Genomic DNA, 16,375 nt, shown 5'->3' with positions numbered 1-16,375 from the left:
TACTTTGAGATCATAATAAATATTCAGCTGGAACATTATGCTGGATTAAATATTCATTTATCTTTATAGTTAAATCCCACAGTCACTGTTTTCCAGGACTTCTGCTGTGACAGATTGCCAGCAACAATGAGTAGCCGACTTAACTTAAATCAAAATTAATTCATAGTAACGTTTTATATGGTGGAGTAGCTGGGATGCAGTGTAATTCTGTAAACTAATCTTGTATTTTGTTTCAGAGTTAATTTGTTTGTCGAAGTATTGTGATATACCTCTTTTTTTTCTTTGGGCGACTGGACAACAAAGAAAAGGAATAACACTACAAAGAAGAACTTAATGAGGCTTATGTAAAATGCAACGTGGAAAAACGTTTGGAAATTGTTTTTCGTCAGCATTGTCATTATGGAGGATAACAGGGAAGTTGACGATAATGGGGAGGCACTATTGAGGAATTTTTAAGATTTGTAGACAAATTAGACTTAGCCTTGGAAAGAAATGAAATCTATAATGACAGGCAAGATGACAGTAGAAATAGATACAGAGCCTTCAATTTCAGAAGGGCAAGGGGTAGTACAAATAGTACATACAAACTTTTGTACCCAGAACACAACCTAAAGTGAATAGAATGAAGTTTGATAGAGCATTTTGGGAAAATTTTGAATCTGAGAGCAAAGATGAACAGAAAAAGATGAAAAAAAATCTGAATTAAAATTAGAAAAAAACATTTTGACAAATTTCTTTGACAGTAGTAATGCAGTAGCAGCCACTGATAGTGTTGAAAATAGATTTAATGAGTATGGATTAGTGAAAAGGTTGAGTAAATGTGTAATGAGTGAAAAAGCTGATACTGGGGATGTATGTATGGAAATCGATAATCATGTACCTGGCAATGAAAGAGAGAATGACAGTGTAATTCCAGATGAAATTCCAGTAGAAAACAGAAAGAAAAATGAGGAGGTGGTGGAACAGAATGGTCAGTGTTGAGGTTGTTGAAGAAGTGTGTGAAGAGAGAAATGAGTTTGGTGTTAAAAATAATATTAAGTGTGATGATAATATTTCTGATGATATTGTTTATGATGATGATAACATTGGTGTTGATGATGATGATATGTCGCTTACAGAATTGTATGGGATGGTATATGCAGAACTTAAAGTTTATGATTTGATGTTGAATGACCCTGAAATTCTGATGTGTATTCGAGTAATGAGTTAGAAACCAGTAGAGCAGTGCCAGATAGATTAATGTTGCCAGTTGATGTCAGTGATGGTGTGTCTGAATGTGTTGGTGAAAATGGAAAAGAAGATCTAATTAGTGATAAAGTACTAAGTGTTGTTAGTGACTATAGTAGCAAATGTCAGTATGGTGATCAAAAGTTTGAAGTCATAAATGATGTTTGTCAAAATGCGCATTTAGGAAAGGAAAGTTGTTCCAGAATTTGGAACAAGTACCTAAACACAATCAGTGAATGTGTACAAGTAGTGGAGGAAGGGAGTGTGTGTGTTGAAATCAGACAGATTTGAGGGAGCTTTGCGAAAACAATTTAATAAAAGTACCACAGCACCAAATAAACAATCAGCAAATAGTAAACTTGTGTTGAAGAATGTATACTCTATGACATGCATACAAATCCATGTTGTACACCTTGTCCTGCCATGCTATGAATATTCTGACCCAGTATTAACAAAAACACTAATTGAAAGAAAATTACAATTCATAAAAAGCTCAATTAATGCTCACTGCTTTTTGCAAATTCAAACACTTAACACATTTGAAACTAATATTGTAAAATATTTTTTTGTAGTTTATTTTCATATTTGTTTTATGTGTGAATATTTGCATATTTTTTTATCTACATTTTGTCTATTCATAGAGTGGGGGTTGAGAAGATAATATTTGAACATTTGTGTATGCTTTTACTTTGCATAGATTGGGGGTTGTTTGATATTTATGTAGGAACATTTGAATTTGTTGTTATTTAGATGCAGGAGTGTTACACAGCTGAAATTATACAGACAACTTTGATCACTCATATAACATCACAAGAATTGTTTTTCCGCAGGAGGTTGCGAGCTCTTTTTGGCAATTTGGGGGTAGTGCACACAAGGCTCCAAGCTGGTGTGAATCCTTCCTTTTTTAAGTCACATCCTCTCTTACTTTTCTGTCAAAACTAACCCTCTTTCCACTATCCATGTCCTCCAATAGTTGGTAAGTCATTGATTATGACGTTTAAATGAAGAGAGGTAGTCAGAAAATGTGACAATGCAACATATGTATGACTTGTGAGGAGAGTTGGTGTGATGTTTACTTATTATGTCTGTGCAATTATTATGAAACTCTGTGACATTAGGTTTTGGATATAATACTCTCATTGTGCTGATAATGTTATACTCTCACTGTGCTGAAAATTTGGTAAATGGTTGACATATGTATGAATTTTGATGAGAATTGATGTGAAGTGCACTTTTGCTGTCTGTGTAGTTAGTCGAAAAATTTGTCACTTTACAACTGAGATGTGATTACAATTATGTTAGACTGGATGTAGTCTTATATATGTGTTCTCATTTGGTTTGTCCTGTTACTACACCTATTATATGAAAGTCATTGGATAGACATTGATTTACTATCAAGTATGAAAATACTCTGTGTCATGATCTTGTCCTTAACATGTATTAGATCAACTGTGTAATTGGCAAAGGAACATTTCTCAGAAAGAAATTTATTATGTTTGTATTAGTTGAATGGTTCCATCTGTGGAGCATGAAGAAAATGGAATTTTATGTTGGAGATAGTTATTGGGACAGAAGTGTTTCTGATTCCCAGGATTTGAGATTCACACAGTTTTATTTTCATATTATTTCTACCGCTTCAATGACAAAGAACATGAGGAATTTTTTACATTAAACAGAGAATTTCACAGCTATGAAACAAGGAATAGGAATGATTTCCACAGAGACATTCATAAAACAGCTATGTACCACAAAAGTGTACTATACCAACCCAAAATCCTTTACAGTGCTCTCCCCAAAGAACTAAAAATAATACCAAAACTGCACATGTTTATAAGAGAATTAAAAAACATGTTATTGAGCAATAGTGTTTACAGTATTGAAGAGTTTATGAATCATTGACAATAAAAGTGCAGTTAATATTTCCCTGACATAATAAATATGTGTAATTGCTCACATTTAAATACTTGCTGTTTCTATGAAAGTGTGAAACAGTGTTAATGTAAGAATGGAAATAATCTTTGATGTGAGAGTCACTAGTTTTCTTTTTTTTTTTTTTTGTATGTTGTTATCCTACTTGTATATTTTTATGTTAGTGTTAAAATTGTAATATCTAAGTGACAAGTAAATTCAATTATAAATTTTCATGTACATGTATTTTAAATTGTAATGTGTATTGACAAGTCCTATGTCATTTTGATGATGTACTACAAGGACGCTAATAAATTGAATTGAATTGAATTGAATTATGATCAACAATTGGTAGTCTTATTTAATTATTCTTTTGCCATCATAATACTATAAGATAGGGATGATATTGATACGTGTCTGGTATCTGTATATGTCAGGCTATCTCCTTAGTACTGATACGATGTGTTCTTTGAAACAATGTCTTCACAAATCTGAAAGAACAGCTCAGCTATCAACTTCATGTGATACAAAATTTTTGAGTTAGGTACTGTTCAATACTGCTGTATGTTACAGCAAATCAGTGGTATATATATATATATATATATATATATATATATATATATATATATATAGAGAGAGAGAGAGAGAGAGAGAGAGAGAGAGAGAGAGAGAGGGAAACATTCCACGTGGGAAAAATATATCTAAAAACAAAGATGATGTGACTTACCGAACGAAAGCGCTGGCAGGTCGATAAACACACAAACACTGGAGGACTGTAGTAGGTGGTGGTGGGAGGGTGCATGGGACAGGTTTTGAATTTTGTGTGTGTGTTTGTGTGTCTATCGACCTGCCAGCGCTTTCGTTCGGTAAGTAACATCATCTTTGTTTTATATATATATATATATATATATATATATATATATATATATATATATATATATATATATTGATAAGGTTTCTAAGCATTGTAACTTGAGACCTCTGTAGACAAGTGTTAGCTTACAATCTGATTTCTGATGAAAAAATGGTTAAATTTCTCTATTATCTTATTGGAAATACTCTGATGACCACTAACAATTCTGATGTAATGAGTAGCAAAGGAAAAACTAAAGACTGAGGATTTGCATTCATGGTATAGTTATTGTTCTTGCAGACATCTACTTTCAATTGAAGTCTAGTTGATTCATTATTACATAACAGACGAGAAAATATATACATACAGATCAAACCTTTAGGATGGCTGAACTAACCGTTTTGCTCCTAATTTATTTTTCCTTTTTACCCATTCATATGTAACTAGTGGTACTCACCCTTTTATCTTAACCTATGTTGGAATTTACCTTTATCTGTGCCCAATTTTATTTACTGTCTGATCTGATGTTGTTACATCAGGTCTAATGTGGTGACAATCAACGAGAAGTCTCTCAACTGGTTATTGAGCAGTATATATTCTGGAAGTACACTGCGGGTACTTAATTTACCAATATAAATCTGATTCTATGGTGGCATGTGGCCATCATGGCTCTCAGTCTCTACAAGAAGATGCAAAAGAAATTTGGAATGACAACTATCAAGCTACAAGATTAAGGTGCCTTTCACAGTTATTGTGGGCAAATTCCTCTATCCATTTTTGTGGTTTCCTGACCTGAAACATTCATGTTGGTTCAGTTGCTCTAAAGTCTGAGTTTGACTTGTAAAGATGTAAGGACATTAGGTCCTACAAGTGGTACAGTCATTATGTCCAGGTACATTTCAACAGTTGAAAACTAACATAATTTTTCCATGAAAATAGACATCTGAAAGGCTAACAATTACTGTTTCTTGTAAATTGATTAACAACTAACTTTACATGATATGATGTACACTATAATCATCTGTTTAATCTGGTCAATCCAGACTTAATACAGTGATATACTGTTACATGCTATATAATTCCTTATAATCACCCATTGTCAATGTATTCTCAAATTTAAAAGTTTTTATTCATATGTGCTGCTGCTTGGAATATCTTCTACCTCTACTTAACACAATGATATACTGTCAAGTGCAACATGGTTCTCAGTAATCACTCATTATCAATTCTCTTTTCCTTTCAAAAGAAATATATTTACTTTAATTAGATCTACAACTTATGGGAACAAAGTTAGAACTAGCAATGTATTGTCACGTATTATACCATGATGTGCTGCCACATGCAATCTAATTCTCTGTAATCATTCATTGTCCAAGTGGTAAACTGCTTTCTTGTGGCATATAGCATACCCCAGAGATTATTAACGATGATATCTTGACTATAATTAATTCCATCACTCTTCTAACAACTGTTTATTTATATGTACCAGAGCTTGAAAAAATATATATCTTTTACCTTTGCTGTATATATAATTTTGTAAATTATAAACACATGAATCCTTGAACTTGAAATAGCATTTCATATATGCTTTGTCTATTGGAAGAAGAACATGACACTTGGCTAAGAGTTTAGGAACTAAAATTTTGTAATTCAATCTTGCCTTCTGTTCAACTTTGAAAATGTGACATAATTTTTTTGTCATTTTCATACTTGATTTTATGGTGTTTAGCAAACGTATTGATGCATGAGAAAGTACTTCTCATAATGTGAACATAGTAACATTTGGATGATCTGCCCAATGAGGCAGTTGACTTTGTTTATTTATTGATACGGGGTATGCTGTAATTCGATGCATTTGGCTACCTTATTTCTATATTTTCATGTTTATGTACCAGTTTATGTTTTAGCAGCAACAGATAGCAGAGGAGCATAGTAATTCTGTAGGTAGGTAGGTGGTTAGTGTTTAACATCCCGTCGACAACGAGGTCATTAGAGATGGAGCGGAAGCTCGGGTTAGGGGAGGATTGGGAAGGAAATCGGCCATGCCCTTTCAAAGGAACCATCCCGGCATTTGCCTGGAACGATTAAGGGAAATCACGGAAAACCTAAAGCAGGATGGTTGGAGACGGGATTGAACCGTCGTCCTCCCGAATGCGAGTCCAGTGAGTAATTCTGTACCTTGCTTTAGTATTTTCATGTTTATGTCTCAGATATGTCACTGGTTTCAATATTTCATGTTTATGTAATTGATTATGTTTGACCAAACCCAGATATTAGAGGGACTGCTTGTAAGTCAGTTGGTAGTATCCAGCATTTGTTACTTGAAGAAACCATTATATATGTCATTTACTCTATCCTGCAGAATTGTTCACCCTTCATTGATCAGTCAATAGAGAGTGTTGTGATTAATTTTTGGGGACTGGGAAAGTGAAGCTGTGGCAAGTCCGTTCTGCAGGGAACGCCGAACACTCTTCTCCCTCCAGCGCCACAGTGAAGTGCTGGAACAGTGGGGGTTCTGGGTAGGGGGGTTTCCTGTCTTTGGGGTATGTCATCTTTTCTTCTTCAACTCCAACACTCAGAATCTTCTATTTCGTTTCTTGCTTCTCATCAGAATACCAAGCTATCCTTCCCACTGTCCACATGCATATGTCTCTATTGCTGAGACCCTTCTCATTTACTGTGTCGGCTTTATTAAGTGACTAAAGCCTATTTGATAGGAGGATCCGGGGAACAACCTAGCATTTCTGTGCTATTAAATGTATGCTCTGTCATACTACACTCCTGGAAATGGAAAAAAGAACACATTGACACCGGTGTGTCAGACCCACCATACTTGCTCCGGACACTGCAAGAGGGCTGTACAAGCAATGATCACACGCACGGCACAGCGGACACACCAGGAACCGTGGTGATGGCCGTCGAATGGCGCTAGCTGCGCAGCATTTGTGCACCGCCACCGTCAGTGTCAGCCAGTTTGCCGTGGCATACGGAGCTCCATCGCAGTCTTTAACACTGGTAGCATGCCGCGACAGCGTGGACGTGAACCATATGTGCAGTTGACGGACTTTGAGCGAGGGCGTATAGTGGGCATGCGGGAGGCCGGGTGGACGTACCGCTGAATTGCTCAACACGTGGTGCGTGAGGTCTCCACAGTACATCGATGTTGTCGCCAGTGGTCGGCGGAAGGTGCACGTGCCCGTCGACCTGGGACCGGACCGCAGCGACGCACGGATGCACGCCAAGACCGTAGGATCCTACGCAGTGCTGTAGGGGACCGCACCGCCACTTCCCAGCAAATTAGGGACACTGTTGCTCCTGGGGTATCGGCGAGGACCATTCGCAACCGTCTCCATGAAGCTAGGCTACGGTCCCGCACACCGTTAGGCCGTCTTCTGCTCACGCCCCAACATCGTGCAGCCCGCCTCCAGTGGTGTCGCGACAGGCGTGAATGGAGGGACGAATGGAGACGTGTCGTCTTCAGCGATGAGAGTCGCTTCTGCCTTGGTGCCAATGATGGTTGTATGCGTGTTTGGCGCCGTGCAGGTGAGCGCCACAATCAGGACTGCATACGACCGAGGCACACAGGGCCAACACCCGGCATCATGGTGTGGGGAGCGATCTCCTACACTGGCCGTACACCACTGGTGATCGTCGAGGGGACACTGAATAGTGCACGGTACATCCAAACCGTCATCGAACCCATCGTTCTACCATTCCTAGACCGGCAAGGGAACTTGCTGTTCCAACAGGACAATGCACGTCCGCATGTATCCCGTGCCACACAACGTGCTCTAGAAGGTGTAAGTCAACTACCCTGGCCAGCAAGATCTCCGGATCTGTCCCCCATTGAGCATGTTTGGGACTGGATGAAGCGTCGTCTCACGCGGTCTGCACGTCCAGCACGAACGCTGGTCCAACTGAGGCGCCAGGTGGAAATGGCATGGCAAGCCGTTCCACAGGACTACATCCAGCATCTCTACGATCGTCTCCATGGGAGAATAGCAGCCTGCATTGCTGCGAAAGGTGGATATACACTGTACTAGTGCCGACATTGTGCATGCTCTGTTGCCTGTGTCTATGTGCCTGTGGTTCTGTCAGTGTGATCATGTGATGTATCTGACCCCAGGAATGTGTCAATAAAGTTTCCCCTTCCTGGGACAATGAATTCACGGTGTTCTTATTTCAATTTCCAGGAGTGTATATTATTTATTTATGTCTGATTTTGTTGTATGTTGTCACCCAAATGGTAAACATTTACTTATGTATTTATTTTGCTTTATACCAGTACTGAAAGTTTCAAACACTTACTTATATGCAAGTATGCTCTGTTAATATATTTTTGTGAGTAATAGCTCGCTTATAATATTCTCTGCCACATAATTGTTTTTCATGAGCTATGCTGTCCTATTCTTCTATTTCATTTCTTACCTTTCATCAGCGTACCAAGCTATCCTTCACTCTGTGCAAATGCATATGCCTCTATTGATGAGATACTTGTAGCTTACCATGTCAACACTTGCTGTTATTGACAAAAGCCTATTTTACAAGAGGAGCCGGGAAACAAGCTAGTATTTCAGCACTATTGAAGACACTGAATTTACTTAAGTATGTTTTATAATGCTCAAACCAACTTACCAATGTATAAAACCTATTCATATTTTTGGCATGATGTACCAGTCATTTATGATTCATTTATTGTGTATTCACATGTAAGTGGTGAACACTTACTATGTATAATGCCTAACCATGTTTTGTCATTATGTACCAATCAGTTATGATTCATTTATTGTGTATTCACATCAAAGTGGTGAACACATACCTGGGTATAATGTCCAACCACATAATTGTTGGTGACATTTCAATTACTTATAAAACACAACCAGTTTGATGTATTACTCACTTATTCAAGTTTTTGTTTATTGTCACTCTGAGTAATATGTAACCGGACACTTACAAATCATTCCGTTATATACTAGCACTTATGTGAAGGGAAAAGCAACAACTGCATTGCGCATATATTCGTGGAAAAAATGCATTAATTAATGTTTGAATGATTGTAATGGTGAGAAGGAGGCATTGGACGTGTCTGGACAAATGAAAATAGTAAGACTGGTCATTGGTCAGACATTTCATCTTATAAAGCAGTCTGCGTACTACAAACTTCAAGAGTATCCATAAAGCAGTCTGTGTACTATAAACATCAAGACTATTTACTTTTATTCAAAGTACAGAGATTAGTGCATCTACACTTAGGAACTTTGTACTTGTTTTGAAACTCAAAGTTACATATTAGCTCATACAGTTACAAAATAACTTGTTCTTTCCTTTTGCTATTGAGTAAAAATTTTGTATTATGCTTCATATTAATTTACATATTTAATCAAATACTGGATTTATTTCATACCATAAGTAAAAAGCCTTGTTTCAGAAAAGGTTTTGTTCAACTTTCAGTTTCACAAATGCTTTTGGGGGTGTTGCAACATAACAGCCCAGTTAGACTCACTTAAAACATGCATTCTCCAGATGAATTTGGAATTACAAAAATATGTAACTCGTGTAGAAAAAATTATAACTGCAAGCTCTGTAAATGAAGCAAACAACTTCCATGAAGGGAGCCTCAAGTAATTAACGATATATGTAAATGCATTATTGTAATTATGTATTCGAGAAATTATACTCAAATAGTATCTCAAATATGACTCAACATTCTGGAGTAAACATATGTTTATATATTTATTTTCAGTTGTCATATGTTAATTTTAATTTTATTTGATTAAAAAATGATCCTAAACAATGCTGTGGGTCGTTCGTGGGATTGTTATATATATATTTTGGCACAGGGGGTCAGTGCTTTGTGTGTATTTGGACAGAAAGCATGTAGTTGGTTGAGTATGAGTCATTTCATTATTGTAAGTAAGTTACAACTTATTTCAGATTTGTCAAGATGCTTTCATTTACTTTGAGATCATAATAAATATTCAGCTCAAACATTATACTGCATTAAATATTCATTTAACTTTATAGTTAAATCCTACAGTCGCCATTTTCCAGGACTTCCGCTGTGACAGTTCACCAGCAATGATGAGTACTTTAACTTAAATCAAAATTAATTCATAGTAACAATTTAACTAATGTCACTTATAGTACTAATTGAAACAATTAGAAGTGTTATCTGACCAGGTACATTAACAGTATAACTAGCAGCAAATATAATTTCCAGGCACTTATTACTAACCTTATTAGGAAACACAGTGCCATCTACAGCAATAAATTTAATTTCACTATTAATTATTGGACAAATAGGTCTGTTAATTCTAGAATCCAGGCTTACATTTTCTCAATTTTAAGAACTTTATATTCTAGAGAAGTACTAAAGTTATGTTAAAAACTCACTCAAATCACCCATTCCACTTAGTAGATTATAGACCTTGATCATTAACAGGAGCAATTGGAGCGATAGTTGTAGTATCACGTTTAGCAAAATGATTCCATATATTCAATATTAACCTATTCATAATTGGATTTGGAATTACTTTATTGACAATAATTCAATGATGAAAAGACATAGTTAGAGAAGGAACATTTAAAGGATTACATACAGGATTTGTATCTATTGGATTACAATGAGGAATGATTTTATATATTGCATTAGAAGTTTTATTCTTTATATCATTCTTCTGAGCTTTTTTCAGCAGAGGACATGCACCAACAATTTAATTAGGAATAGTTTGACCCCCAATAGGAATTCAACCTTTTAATTCCATACAAATTCATTACTTAACACAGCTATTCTCATAGCTTCAGGAGTAACTATAACATGAGCACACCTGTCTTATAGAATCTAACCATATTCAAGCACTACAAGGATTATTCTTTATAGTATTATTAGCACTATATTACACAATACTTCAAGTATATGAATATTGAGAAGCACCTTTAATTATTGCAGATGCAGTACATGGATCAACATTTTTTGTTGCAACAGGGTTCCATGGACTTCATGTAATTATTGGAACAATCTTCTTAACAACATGCTTAATTTGACATTCAATAAACCAATTCTCACCAAGACATCACTTTGGATTAGAAGGAGCAGCATGATATTGACACTTTGTAGATGTAGTAGACTATTCCTATATATCTCAATTTACTGATGAGGTAGATAATTGTTTTCTAGTATAGATAGCACATTTGATTTCCAGTCAGAAAGATTGATATAAATCAAGAACAGTTTGTATTAGATTTATCATTTCAATAATTGCTATAATTCTCACAACAACACTATCCAAAAAATTAGTCATTGACTGAGAAAAAAAATCACCATTTGAATGTGGATATGACCCATAAATATCACCACAAATACCATTCTCCCTACGATTCTTTCTAATCACCTTAATTTTTTAAATCTTTGATGCAGAAATTTCATTAATTCTACCAATTGTAATTATTTTAAAAACATCAGACATTGTAATCTGAACAGTATCAATAATATTCTTTATTCTAGTTCTGTTAGGAGGACTATATCATGAATGAAATCAAGGGGCTTTACTATGAGTTTAATAAAGGGATTGTAGTTAACTGTAACATTTAGGTTGCATTCAAAAAGTGTTGTTATAATCAATAAACCTTAAATCGAATAAGAAGCAAAATATTGCAGTTAATTTCGACCTGAAAGACAGTACATAATGTGCCCTTATTCTTTATTAATTGTGGCCAAAAAGTGGCGTATTACTGTTAATAATATAATAAAGTTCAAATTAAAGAAATGTAAAGCCAATATGAAAGCTGCTAACTTTTTATATTAGCGGTTAAACTCCATTAACATATTTAAAATTTATATAGTTTAAATAAAACATTACATTTTCACTGTAAAAATAGTATAAATTATATTTATAAATACCTAACAATAAAAATATTTCCTTAACATCTTCAGTGTCTTGGTCTAATTATAAGCTATTTAGGTATAAGAAAAAAAATATTACTAAAATAATTATTCAAAAAATAAAAATTAAAAGATTAATAATAAAATTTGAGTTGTACCAGCCTTGATTGTAATTAATAAAATAAATGAATAATCTATACAAACCTTAACTGCCAAATAATGCACCCCAGCCATAATCAAAAGACTTTAATGAACAATAACACAACTTTAAAGGTATATATCTAACAAACTTAGTTGAAAGGAAATGTATGAAACGTATAGAACCAGTAAATCTAACAAAAGACAGTATATTCAAGGAAAATAAAATAAGAGAAAAATCAAACTTAGAAAAAGATAACATAAATAAGCACCTAAAACAACAACAGGAATTGTTAAAAATTGCAAATAATAAGGTAAAACAATCACATGAGAAATAGGAAAAATTAATCAAGAGAAGAGGCTACCACCAAAAACAGCAACAAGTAATAAACCAATTATACCAAATGAAATATAAGAACTCTTACTGTCAAAAGAAAATCTTGAATAAAAATTATTATCCCCAGATATTGAACAATAAAATAAACAAAAAGAATAAGAAGCAGTTAAACCTGTAGAAAAAAATAAAGAAAAAATTAAACAAATAATTCATCTGAGAACAAACCATTTCAAGAGTTAAATCCTTTGAATAAAATCCGGCCAAGAAAGATATACCACATAAAGATAAATTAGAAACATTAAAATAAACAGAAATTAAAGGTAAAAAATTAACAATAGAAAACATAAAACGAATAGCCTGAGAATCCTTTAAATTATGACTTATTGAATCTGCACTCATAAATAATAATGTCTTAAATAAAGCATAAGCCAATGAGTGAAGGAAAGAAAGCTTTGGATAACCCATAGCAAAAATTCTCATCATTAAACCAAGTTGTCTTTAAGTAGAAAGAGCAATAATCTTCTTTAAATCAAACAAAAATATTCCCCCAAACCCACCCATAAATATAGTTATATGCCCAATTAAAATAAAAACCAACCACTGTTGTAAGTCTGTAATATTGGGCTAAAACGAATTAATAAATAAACCCCAGTAGTAACAAGAGAAGAAGAATGAACCAAGGCAGAAACAGGAGTAGGAGCAGCAATAGCAGCAGGAAGTCCAGAACAAACGAATTTGAGCTCTCTCAGGTATAGCAGCTCAAACAATTAATATTGTAGTAAGTTTTATTTCAAAAGAACTCGAAATAAAGTCATAATAATAAATATAATTCCAACCACCAAAATTTAATATTCAGGCAATAGAAATTAAAATAGCAACATCATCACTCCAATTAGATAAAGCAGTTAATATACCAGCACTAATAGACTTTACAATTTGATAATAAATAACTAAACAATAAGAAACCAGCCCCAAACCATCTCAACCTAGTAAAATTCTAATCAAGTTAGGACTAATAATTAAAACTCCTATTGAAAGAATAAATATTAAAACAATAATAATAAAACCATCCATATTATTCTGACCTGATATATAATTCTCTCTATAATAAATTACCAACAAAGAAAATTTTATGTAACAAAAGACACAAAAATAAGAGATATTCAATCTAAGATTAAAGTCATAACAACCACACAACCATTTCAATTACAAAGTTCTCACTCAACATAAACACTATAATCAATTATTAAATAATAAATACCCAAAATAAAAATTATAGTTCCAGAAAAAAATAAAGAAAAATTTAAAGAACAAATAGAAAATAAATACATGGCCTAAGATGAAAAACTTTATATCATTGATCTCACAAAACAATATTTTTAACTAAAATACCTAAGTAATTTAAACAAAGAATTATTCACCCTTTAAACAAAGAATATTTAAAGGCAATCAGTGTAAAACTAAAAGATGATAGTCCCAAAATAACCAAGAGAACATGAATAAACCCCAGAATAATAATTACCAAGGTCAGAATAAGAATATATATATAACGTATAAATTGGTCTAAAAAAAAAGATAAAAAATAAGACAAAAAATTTAAAAGTCGATCACAGCATAATTCTATTTAATAACCTCAATTCATCTACATATTTTTATGTTGCATCATCAATGCGATAGTGCGGCAGTTACAGAAAGTGGGTTGTGGTGCACTGGAAAGTAGCTACTGGACCTAAGGGAGAGGTTACACGCTGTGACTGTAGCCACGTTAGAGTCTCATAGGGAAGTCAGCACAGAGACTTAAGTACTAAGCGGCGAAGAAGTTTCTGTTTTAAATAGTTAATGTGAGGGTGCGATGGTTACAGTAAATGGATTGTGGTGCATCAAAACAAGCCTGAACTCCCAGGATTGACTACATGCCGTGACTGTAGACATGTTAGTCTCCCATTGAGAAGTCGGCATGGAGCCTGTAGTAATACATGGTGACGCAGCTTCTGTGCAGGATCGTTAATGTGCCAGTGCAGCAGTTACAGAAAGTTGGTTGTGGTGCAGTGGGAACTAGCTACTGGACCTAAATGAGAGGTTACAGGCCGTGACCGTAGCCACGTTAGAGTCTCATAGAGAAGTGTTCATGGAGTCTTTAGTACTAAATAACGAGCAATTTCTATTTTACACAGTTAATGTGAGTGTGCGAGAGTTAAAGTAAATGGGTTGTGGTCCATCGGAAACAAGCTACTGAACCTCCAGAAATGGCTACATGACGTGACCGTAGCCATGTTAGTCTCTCATAGAGAAATCGACATGGAGCTTGTAGTATTAAATAGTGATGCAGTTTCTGTGTTTCATAGTTAATGTGATAGTACCACGGTTAAAGAAAGTGGTTTATGGTGCACTGCTACTGGACCTATACGAAAGGTTACATGCTGTCACCGTAGCTACGTTAGAGTCTCATAGAGAAGTCATCATGGAGCATTTAGAACTAAATCGAGAAGGAATTATTGTTTTCCATATCTAAGGTGAGTGTACGAGCGTTACATTAAATGGGTTGTGGTGCATCGGAAACAAACTCCTGAACAGCCAGGATTGGCTACGTGCCGTGACCGTAACCATGTTACTCTCTCATTGAGAAGTCGGCATGGAGCCTGTAGTATTAAATAGCTACGCAATTTCTGTGTTGCATAGTTAATTTGATAGTGTGGTGGTTACAGAAGGCCTGTTGTGGGGCACTGGAAAGTAGCTACTGGACCTAACCGAGAGGTTAATCGCCGTGACCGTAGCTACGTTAGAGTGTCATAGAGAAGTCATCATGGAGCCTTTAGTTCTAAATCGTGAAGCAATTTCTGTTTTGCATAGTTAATGTGAGGGTGCGAGGGTTTCAGTAAAGGGGTTGTAGTGCATCGGAATCATTCTACTGGACCGCTAGGAGAGGTTATATATATGTTTACCTCTCATTGAGAAACGGCATCGAGCATGTAGTACTAAATGGCGACGCAATTTCTGTTTTGCATAGTTAATGTGAGGGTGCGAGTGTTACACTGAATTAGTTGTGGTTTATTGGAAACAAGCTACTTGACCGCCAGGAGAGCTTATATGCCATGACCGTAGGCACGTTTGTATCTCATCGAGAAGCCGGCCGGAGTGGTTCAAATGGCTCTGAGCACTATGGGACTCAACTTCTGAGGTCATTAGTCCCCTAGGACTTAGAACTAGTTAAACCTAACTAACCTAAGGACATCACAAACATCCATGCCCGAGGCAGGATTCGAACCTGCGAACGTAGCGGTCTTGCGGTTCCAGACTGCAGCGCCTTTAACCGCGCGGCCACTTCGGCCGGCTCGGCCGGAGTGGCCAAGCGGTTCTAGGTGCTACAGTCTGGAACGGCGCGACCGCTACGGTCGCAGGTTCGAATCCTGCCTCGGGCGTGGATGTGTGTGATGTCCTTAGCTTAGTTAGGTTTAAGTAGTTCTAAGTTCTAGGGGACTGATGACCTCAGATGTTAAGTCCCATAGTGCTCAGAGCCATTTGAACCATCTCATCGAGAAGTCGGCATGGAGCCAGTAGTATTAATCTGATGGTGGGAGGTATGCAGTAAATGGACTGTGGCGCATCGGAAACAAGCTACTAGTCCCCTGTGGACGATAATTTCCGTAACAGTAGCCACGTTAGCCTCTTGGAGAGATATCAGCATGGAGCTTATAGTAATCATCGAGACGCAATTTCTGTGTTGCATCGTTAATGTGAGGGTGAGAAGTTTACAGTAAATGGGTTATGGTGCATCGGAAACAAGCTACTGTCCCTCTAGGAGATGTTACATGCCATGACTAGCCATGTTAGTCTCTGATAGACAACTCGACATGGATCCTGTAGTATTAAATCACGACACATTTTCTGTGTTGCATCGTTAATCAGAGTGTGGGAAGTTTACAGGAAATGGGCTATGGTGCATCGGAAACAAGCTACTGCATCCACAGAAGAGGTTACATGCGGTGACTGCAGTCTCGTTAGTCTCTCGGAGAGAGACCGTCATTAAACC

Source organism: Schistocerca nitens, chromosome 4 (assembly GCF_023898315.1).
Source record: "Schistocerca nitens isolate TAMUIC-IGC-003100 chromosome 4, iqSchNite1.1, whole genome shotgun sequence".
In the NCBI taxonomy this organism is placed as follows: Eukaryota; Metazoa; Arthropoda; class Insecta; order Orthoptera; family Acrididae; genus Schistocerca; species Schistocerca nitens.
The sequence above is the reverse complement of the archived record's forward strand: the minus strand, read 5'-3'. Positions refer to the sequence as shown.